The sequence below is a fragment of the Coenobita brevimanus genome, chromosome 97, assembly GCF_032717465.1.
Source record: "Coenobita brevimanus isolate Jiangsu-jjx chromosome 97, ASM3271746v2, whole genome shotgun sequence".
NCBI lineage: Eukaryota > Metazoa > Arthropoda > Malacostraca > Decapoda > Coenobitidae > Coenobita > Coenobita brevimanus.
In genome coordinates this window covers 20,199,858-20,209,845 of record NC_137050.1, presented here as the reverse complement: position 1 = coordinate 20,209,845, position 9,988 = coordinate 20,199,858, and positions in this window count along the sequence as shown.

Sequence of the window (9,988 nt, the reverse complement as noted above, 5' to 3'; positions counted from 1 at the left end):
ATAACATCGCGATAAAGGGACGGAACAGAGAGAGAGAGAGAGAGAGATACGAGGGTGAGGAAACAAAGCGAGGCAAGCTAGGAGGATAATATACTGTGCTCATAAAGATGCTAAGAATATTACTCTCACTATGCCGGCAACCTTTAAGTAATATCCCACGGTCGTCCCCTGCCTTGGTCCCCTTTGGCCTGTGGTTTTGAGGCTTGATATTAATATTTGAGGCTTGATATTACGTGTGCATTAATCTGAATGGCTTTTTACTAATTATATAAGAGAGAGAGAGAAAGAGAGAGAGAGAGAGAGAGAGAGAGAGAGAGAGAGAGAGAGAGAGAGATACAGACGGCTAGGTTAATTGAATGACGGGGGAAATACAGAGTACAGAATGGCATGCAAATTGGCAGGCGAAAGACCCTGGATGAAAGCAAAAGGGAGAGAGAGAGAGAGAGAGAGAGAGAGAGAGAGAGAGAGAGAGAGAGAGAGCAGCAACAGACGTGGAACTAATGCGCAGATATACAGAATTATAAATAAAAGGACCACAGTGAAATATATAAGGGCGGCGGGAGACAGTGAGAGACGGGAAGAGACACACTGCTACACAACCCGGAATTAACACCGGTCCTATCTACGGATTGACTAGTGGCCCATCCAGCTTTTGTGTGTTGGAGCCGGGGTTTGGAGGAATGGGGGGGGGGGAATAGGGAGACAGAGGAAGAGGGATAAAGAGAAGAGAAGAGGGAACAGAGAGACAGAGGGAAGAGAGTGGAAGGAAGTTGGAGGGAGGAGATGAGAAAGAAGGCGTAACGTAGGAAGGGTAGTAAAAGAAGGAAGTGAAATGATGGGAAAAGAGGGTGATGGGGAGGGAGTATGGTAAATGAAAATGAGTGTGAAAATGGCTTTACAAAAAACTTGAGAATGAAACAAAACAAGAAAGAGGACGAAGGAGAAAGATGGAATGAGACGGAACGAGCTCAGTAGGAGAATTTTACGGGAAAAAATGCAATGGACAGAAGCAGAAGGCGTGCGAGAACGGATGGAAGAAGAACTGAAAGGGTGAAACAGAGACGGAAAAGAAAAAATGGAAAATAAATCAAAGTTGAAAGAAAAGATGAGGAAAAAAGAATCATGAAAAGAAACAAGTTCAAGGGAGCAACACATATGAGAGTGAAGGTAGAATAACAAGAATGAGAAGGAAACAGAGAGAAGTTTAAGAATTACGCAACAGAAGGAAGAAGAACTGAAGCAAGATGGATGGAGATTAAAGGGAGGAACAAGAGCTGTTAAGGCTGCACAATAAATGGAAGAAAAGGAAGCGATGAAATACGTGAGGAGAGAGGAAAGTGGTGGTAACGGAAGAAAAACCCTGGGAGGGAAAACAAGAAACAGAGACAGTGAGAAGAGTAGAAGGCAAGACCAAATGTAGGGAGATGAGGAAGGAGAAGCAAAATCTGATAATTAGTGGGAAAAGAAAGGAGAAGAGGGAAGATAAGAAATTATGCAGAGTGAAAATGGAAAATAAAGGAAGAGCATGGACGTCCGTGCGCGCGCGCGAGCACCCTCGCACGCACGCACGCACACACACACACACACACACACACACACACACGCACACTCACGCACGCACGCACGCACGCACACACACACACACACACACACACACACACACACACACACACACACACACACACACACACACAATAGAACTCAAGGAAGCGGAAGGAAAAAGTCTGAATGACTAAAGATAAAGAGTGCATAGGAGGAAAATAGGAAGAAGAAACAGGGAAACTTTAAAGGGGTTTAAAGGGGTGTAAAACATGAGAATGAAAGAAACTAAATGATGGGGACGAAAATAAAAAATAATGCAGGTGGAATGGAAACACGAGGATGATATATACTCGTGTGTGTGTGTGTGTGTGTGTGTATATTATTATAGATAGATAGAGATATATATATATAGATGAATAGTTTTATATATATATATATATATATATATATAGATATATATATATATATATATATATATATATATAATCTTAACAGCAGTTTATGAAGCCTCTGTGGTACAGTGGTAAAGTGTGCATTTTCGTACGCTGAAGAACGAGGGTTCGCGCCCCGCCAGGGTAATAAACTCTGGGAGCGTTCTTCTGGCCACGTACTGTTTTGGCGGACATCAGGAGTGCTGTGGTTGAACCAGTGTCGCATATTATAAATTATGTTCGCACCCAGTCGGCTTGCGCGGGCCAATTACTCTTGGTTCACAGACTACACACACGTTCAAAGCCACTCCAGCACAACAATTACACTTCAACAAGCACTTTTCACCCTACATACAGTCTCTACCAGACAGCCTAAGCCACTTGGTAGAGATACATTGGCTGTATCGTCCCCACTTCGGTTGGGATAGGCCGGTCCTGCAGTGGACATTCAAACGGCTGATGAGATGAGATGAACAGCCGTTTGAGTGTCTACTGCAGGACAGGCCTATCCGGACCGAAGTGGGAACGATACAGCCAATATATCTCTACCAAGTGGCTTGGGCTGTCTAATAGAGATTGTATGTAGGGTAAGAAGTGCTTGTAAGTGTAACTGTTGTGTTGGAATGACTTTGAATGTGTGTGTAGTCTATGAACCACGTGTAATTGGCCCACGCAAGCCGACTGGGTGCAAGCATACTTTACAGTATGCGACACTGGTTCAAACACAGCACCCCTTGTGTACGCCAATGCAGTACGTGGCCAGAAGAACGCTCCCAAAGTTTTTTACCCTGGCGGGGCGCGAACCCTCGTTCTTCAGTGTACGAAAACGCACACTTTACCACATATATATATATATATATATATATATATATATATATATATATATATATATATATATCCATCATCCAATCCTATTTTGCCCCATGAGGGGCGTAGGAGTCCGGGGCTAGGCAGCTGGTCCCGACATTTAAGATGAGAGTGACCAGCATCACTCATCCCTGAGTGGCATTACATAAGCAATCAACCCCAACCACCCCTTGAATATAAACCTTTACCGGCTCAATCCGATTGGAGGGCAATAATTACCCACTAAACCACTAGGCGCCAAAATTTGGTTATATGGTTACCACCCAGCGTAGTAAATGGTTACCTGGTGTACAGGAAACCATTTCGCTTGTCACTCACTGTAGAGTCACCCACAGGCAGAAGGAAGAGGAAAGAATGAAGGAAAGAAAGACAGAAGAGGATGGAAGGAAAGAAGGATGGAGGAGAGGAAAGGGCAGATACCCGACAGCACTACATCGAGTGAGTGGATGGTGAGCGCCCCCACTATATATATATATATATATATATATATATATATTGTTACATAGCCTATGATTTCATCATCCTCTGTGTAATTCTAACGTACAGTATGCTGCATGTTTGATCACGAGCGTGTTCTACCTCACTCCCCCCGTCCTCCCTTATAGTAGAGTAAGTCGTTCTTTCTGTTGTTCAGAGCAGGATTGTCAACTCTTTGTCCCCTCTGGTTTCATTTGCGCGTCCTTCTTACAAGTTGTATCAAGCTCTGCCGGCCCCTATATAATGAGCTCAGTCTCTGCATTAATTGCCACTTAGATCTACTCCTCATTTTGTTCACATCTCTGTCCTCCCCTGTACAGTTATTATTATTGTGAGTGCTCAGGAAGTCTCCAACCATCTAGCAGCTGTGTGATTTGAGTATTAGTGTTATTGCATTTTTTCTTGTACTGTGTAGCATAAGGTGTTAATTCTTAGGCCTACTAAAGTTTTGTAATTAATGTAAAGTTTGGATGTCATTGTTAATAATAGTTTGTATCTGTAATAATTTATCTTGCATTAACTGGGCATTACCCAGTGTATTTTCATTTTATCAGGGCTGACTTAGATAAATTTACTCTTGCTAATTTCGTGTTAATAGAGGCTATTGCAGTTAACCATATATTTAACCTGTTTTTTGCCATTACATTATCCTTATGAGTCCTGAATGTTTAGTTGTTAGTTTGAGCGTTAAACTTTAACTTGTAATTTTACCTAACTCTTTTGTTTTGAACCTGGAACTTTACGGGACAGTAGTGATTTTTAGTATTCTCACTTAAAGTGTACATTATCTTTCTCTGTTCCGTAACAATATACATACATACAGAGAGAGAGAGAGAAACTGACAGACGCAGATATAAATATAGATATATACAGACAGATGGATATAGATATATAGCTATAAAGATGTGGATATATAGATGTGTGTGTGTGTGTGTGTGTGTGAGAGAGAGAGAGAGAGAGAGAGAGAGAGAGAGAGAGAGAGGATCGAGGGAAGCGTTGAGAGAGATGTGAGGTGCTAGGAGGAGTAGAGGGGAGGAAGAGAGATAGAAGAAAGATGTGTGAAGAAGGAGTGAGATGGTACGATAAAATGAGAGAGGAAACGGTGAAAAGAAAAACGATGAGAAAGAGAGAGGCAAACAAAGATGGAAACGTGTGAAAGACAAGGTGAGAGAGAGACAGAGGGAGAGGGAAAGAGCAAGATTTACAGGAAATGGCAGAGAAGAGGGTGAAACTAGTGAAGGGAGAGAGAAAGTGAGAAAGGAGAAAATACGGAAAAAAAGAAAAAAAAAAGACTTAAAAACATGAAGAGGCAACGAGGAGGGTTAAAAGAAAGGAGAAATTAGTGGGAAGGATTCAAATAAGACTGAAGGGCAGAACGTAGCAGGTTTAAAAGGAAAAGTTTTACGATAAGTTAAGGGAATAAGAGATGATAAGGTAAAAGAAATGAAAGACAAGGGTGAAGGAGATATGGCAGGGAGAAAAATTAAAAAGGAGGTGCATGATAAATGGCGAAAGAGGAAGGAAGCCATGACAAATACAAGGAGTGAGGAGGAGGGCAGTAAGAGAAGTGAAATATGGAAGGAAAACTTATATGAACTACACAGAGGGGCAGAATAAGAGAAGAGCGACAATGAAAGTGTGCAGGGGAGGAAAGAGAGGCAAATATAAACAATCAGCATGAAAGAAAAGAACAGAGTGATGGTACGGCCTGCATGGGAGAATGAAAATGGAGGAGAAAAAAATGTAAAAACAGAAAAAAAAATGAAAGAAACGAAAGGATGGACAACAAGAATAATTATACGTTAAACTCGTAAACAAGGAATGATAGAAACTGGAAAGCGACGTTAGGAAAGGGGGAAGCAGTTTAAAGAATGCAAAATATGAAAATTAAAGAAGACTGAAGACTGGTGAAAGAAATAGTGATAATAAAGGTGGAATGAAAGGGAAACAAAGCTGAGAGAGAGGAAACTGAAAGAATTTAACTGCACACACACACACACACACACACACACACACACACACACACACACACACACACACACAAACCGGGGGAGGGGGGGGGGAATGAGACTGAAGAGTAATCACAAACTGCAAGCCCTCCGCCAAAATGACAGGCTGTTTCTTAATCCAATCCCCTCTACCCGGCCCAGCTCAAGTCAACACTAGTCAAGTTTGGTCAGTCCACAACGCTTCCTTTGATGTGAGCTGTGTACTGTGGTGCTGTAGACAGTTTTAAGCAGGCAACGGCGGTGGGTGATTTAGATTGATTTCATTCACTTTTTATGGGGGGGAGAATGGATGCGGGGATGTGCAAAGATGGGGAAAGAGGAGGGAGACTGGCTGGGTAGGGTGAGGGAGGGGGATGGGTGATGAGCAAGGGGAAGGATGAGGGAGATTGGCTGGGTAGGGTGAAGGGTGAGGGATGGGGAAGGGTGAGAGAGAGAGAGAGAGAGAGAGAGAGAGAGAGAGAGAGAGAGAGAGAGAGAGAGAGAGAGAGAGAGTGAAGGAAGGTGTGAGACAGAGGAGAGGTACAGGGAAAGATAGACGAAGACTGAGGGTTATGGGAAGTGTGGGAGGAAGGGTTGTGCCAGGTGACAGGAGGGGGTGGGGAAGGGAGAAGGGTGAAAGTGAGAGAGAGGGTGAGAGAGCAGGAGGGAGCCGGTAGGGTTTTGGTAAGATGAAGAGAATGGGGAAAGGAAAAGGAGAGAGAGACTGAGAAGAATAGGGATGGGGCGAAGGTCTGAATGAGGTGAGAGGGTGGCAAAGTGAGTGGGAGAGAAGGAGTAAAAGCCTGGAGAAGCCTGGCTCAGTGAGGGAACGGGAGTGTGGAAGGGAAAGGGAAAAGCGAAAGGGACTGGGTGGAAAGAGAAGGTGTGGAAGGGAGAAAAAGAAGGAGGAGGAGGACGAGGAGGAGGAGAAGAGATAGTGAGATAGGGTGAAGATGAAGGGGGGGGGAGGGAGAGGGAGAATGAAGGAGGGAGGTTGGTGTGCTTGGAGTGGGAATGGGGGAGTAAGAGGAAGAGGTAGTGGTTGGGAGGGGATAGAGGCTGGGTAGTGGACAGGTGGGGGGGGGAGGCTGGGGTAACGCAACACTACATCGAACTTAAACTGTGTAATCTTCAAGTAACGTCCAAGACAGGCTTTTAATTTGTCGGTCCTTTAACTTCTTCACCCATGTCACGTTATCACTATATTTGCTGCTACCATACTTTATATTTCAGATAAGAGGAGCCCATCCCCTTTGTTAAAAAAAAAATTGTAACAAAGGCCATATGTAATCCTTCCAGTTCCAAAAACGTCTCCAAAGCTGAATAAAATCGTCTGGAGATTACAAGAAAGCAAAAGATGTCCATGGGCTGAATAGGTCATCCACTTTATACCAATGGCGTACTGTTACCTTTATTTTTGTATCTTCATCTTATTCTTGCTACTTACAGACAACTTTATACAGCGAAAGGGAGATTACTTTTCAAACTAGAGGGGCTGGATATTCTTTCATTAATCCATTCAGCATGAAAGATTTTCCACAGAGTTGAAGGAAATCGTTTGGGGGGAAGGAAGAATACGAGAAATTAGCCTCTTAGCTAAAAGTGTTGAAATCATTTGGTTAGATAATGTAAGGCAAAACAGCAGAGAAAATAACAGAGAAGAGAGCGTCCTGACAAGCAAGGAAGTGATAATGAGAGGGAGAGAACAATTTAAGAAATATCAGACGAATTATGGGTAAAGTTCAAAATTGCTGGGTCTTGGAGAGTGAATATGAAAAGGAGAGAGAGAGAGAGAGAGAGAGAGAGAGAGAATGGGGGATTGTGGGGAAGTGAGGAAACAAGGAGAAAAACGAGAGAAATTTTTAAATGAGAGAGTGAATGCAAAAACTGAGAAGGAAGAGTGTAAAGTGAAAGAAGAAAGAATAAAAAGTAAACGGGGGACGGGTGGCGATAAAAGCGTGGGAGGAGAGTGTGGGCCCGAGAAAAAGGCGAGGCAAACTGAGAAAAGAAGAGAGTAAACAGGGAAAGGAGTAAAAGCAACATATAAAACGGGAGCAGCGTTAAAATGTCACCTAAAAATTCCACCTTGACCTAGAAAGAAAAAAGGAGAAGCTGATAGCATTTTCAATTTTTTCTTCTGTACAAAAATCGCCAATACAAACAGCCGTGGACAACATCATGGCATATACCCTGGCATTTTGGTCCCTACATTGACAGGCTGGATAGAAAAACAGGATCAGAATAATGACAGGGGAAAGAGAGAGAAAGAGAGAGAGAGGGAATCATTAAGTAGTGCGGTGCTGCTTTAACTTATATCCCTTTTAGCTGGTAACTTCTTGGTAATAACAGTATTCAACTTTTAAATAGGCTAGACGGGACAGAATAATTATTTCAACACGACTAGGGACAGAATAATTATTTCAACACGACTAGGATAACGTGTACTCTATCTGCACCCTCCAGATGATTTATTTCAAGTTAGGAAGGCTTTTTGCACTGAACAGCTGACAATTTCCCACAACATTTCACTTTGCTGACGTCTTTTGTTATTAATCTTGCGAACAAAGTGAGAACGATACTGTAATACCTTATGGGGACACTTGACATTGTGTGTGTGTGTGTGTGTGTGTGTGTGTGTGTGTGTGTGTGTGTGTGTGTGTGTCAAACTAATCCTAAACGAAAAGGTAAATTCAACTCCTTCAAGATGACGTACTTATCATTCTACCCAGCCTACTTCCAGACGATTTTATTCAAGTCTGGAAGGGCCTCAAAGAATGATGGAGCTAGAAGGATAAACTTTCAAGCCCCTCTTATTCGAAATGTCTCAGCTGAAGAAAATCGTCAGAAGAGAGGAGGAATACGGTAGAAGTAAATGTAATCAGATAGTAGATCGTCTGGAAAAGACAAGAATAAGGTAAAAAAAAATTGTTATCTGATGGAAGGAGTAAAAAACGTGCACTCATATGATTACAGTCAGCCAGCCCGAATTCCACTCAGAGCAGGATTTTTGCGATGCCTGTTCTTTGTTGTCTGTCCGTCAAGCATTTCCTAAATGACTCAAGGGGAATTACCGAGGCCTATTATAAACACTGAGTTGGTTAATATGTGTGCGTGGAAAAATTTATGCAACGTGATGACCACCTTCCGTCACCTGCCACACAAGACCTTTTGGATTAATGAGTGTTCAAAAATACTTAGGATACAGACTGAGAAGGCCAATCTAAATGCTAGCCAATAATAAGACTTGGGAATTCTGCCGTCTGTCCATCAGCATGAGACTCCCCTTATATGAGAGCAGGCATTTGGCACCCACACAGAAATATTACTGAGTGTCAGTGGTTAGAAAGCCGCAGTCGGAGTAACGATTTTGGACAAGTTCGATGCTTTAGATGTGAATGGAGATTTTTCGAGCGCATAGGTCCATCGGGGGAAAGTACGCTAGACATGTACCCTTTACTGTACTAGATTATGGTTTGCCTTGTTGCCCTACACCTTGAAGGGGGTGATGTGGAATTAACAGTTTTTACGTCCTCAATCCCCTGTAAACCCTTTTGTTTTTCTTTTGACAGTCCCCCATCCTCATACCCCAAGAAAAATTTTATTACGAAAAAATACGTTTTCAGTTATCTTAAGCTGAGGTGGGAGGGGGGAAGTAAACATGTTGAATATTAAAGTCGCAGGGAAAGGCAATCTTTCTCAACACAGTATTACGATATGAACAGCTTGGCAAATGTAAGTAACCTGAATATAAATAATTTTTAAACGAACATTTGCTATATAAATTATTGCAAGTCTGGGAATGCGGTTTTGACCAGACAGCAGACCAAGAGCACTGTAGCCTAGATCTAAGTTCCTCTTACCATCAGATAACTTTCCTGAGATTAGGAGGGAAACCGTCTTGAAGAGGCTAAATATCCGTTAACGCTGCAGTGCGATGACGTATGTATAATATCCCAATCCCTGTCGGACGATTTTATTCGACTTGAGACAGACCCCTCGTACTGAAGGACTTACAAAATAAGGTTGGAAGTAACATTATGTGGCGTTAATATTCCAGCACTATCAATATACCATAAGAAAAGAATATAAACGAGTGGTTATGAAAAGGTACCACAAGTAATATTATGCGAGTTAATATTCGAGCACCAACAATGCGCCAGAAGCACACACACTGGGTAGCCTACGTATTGATGCTGGTCTCTGAGGTACTGAGGTTGGTCTGTGAGGAAGTACTAATGAAACCAGGACGCCGCCTCCTCGCTACGCTACACAAACACAACTACCAGATGAACAGACCGGGTGTTTTGATGGGAGGATTGGCAGAGGTGAGGTAAGGGTGTGGGGAAGTATGGAATGGGGTGAGGATGAGGGGATGGGAAGAGTGGTAGGGGTGAGGTAAAGGTGTGGGAAAGTATTGTAGGCGGTGAGGGCGAGGCTGAGAGTGAGGGTGAGGGAGGAAAGAAAGATGAGTGTCGGAGGTACGGGATAGGTGGATGACAGGGGAGTGATGGGAGGGTAAGGAAAGAGGGTAAGAGAGGGGGTGAAGGGTGAAGCTTGGGCATGAGGGGTGAGGATGGAGGGTAAGTGATGGAAGAGTGAGGTGAGGACATAAGGGGAACTAGGGAGGGCAGAAGTGGTAAGGACCGTGGAGGGAGAATGAAGGGGAAGTGGGTAGTTTCGAAG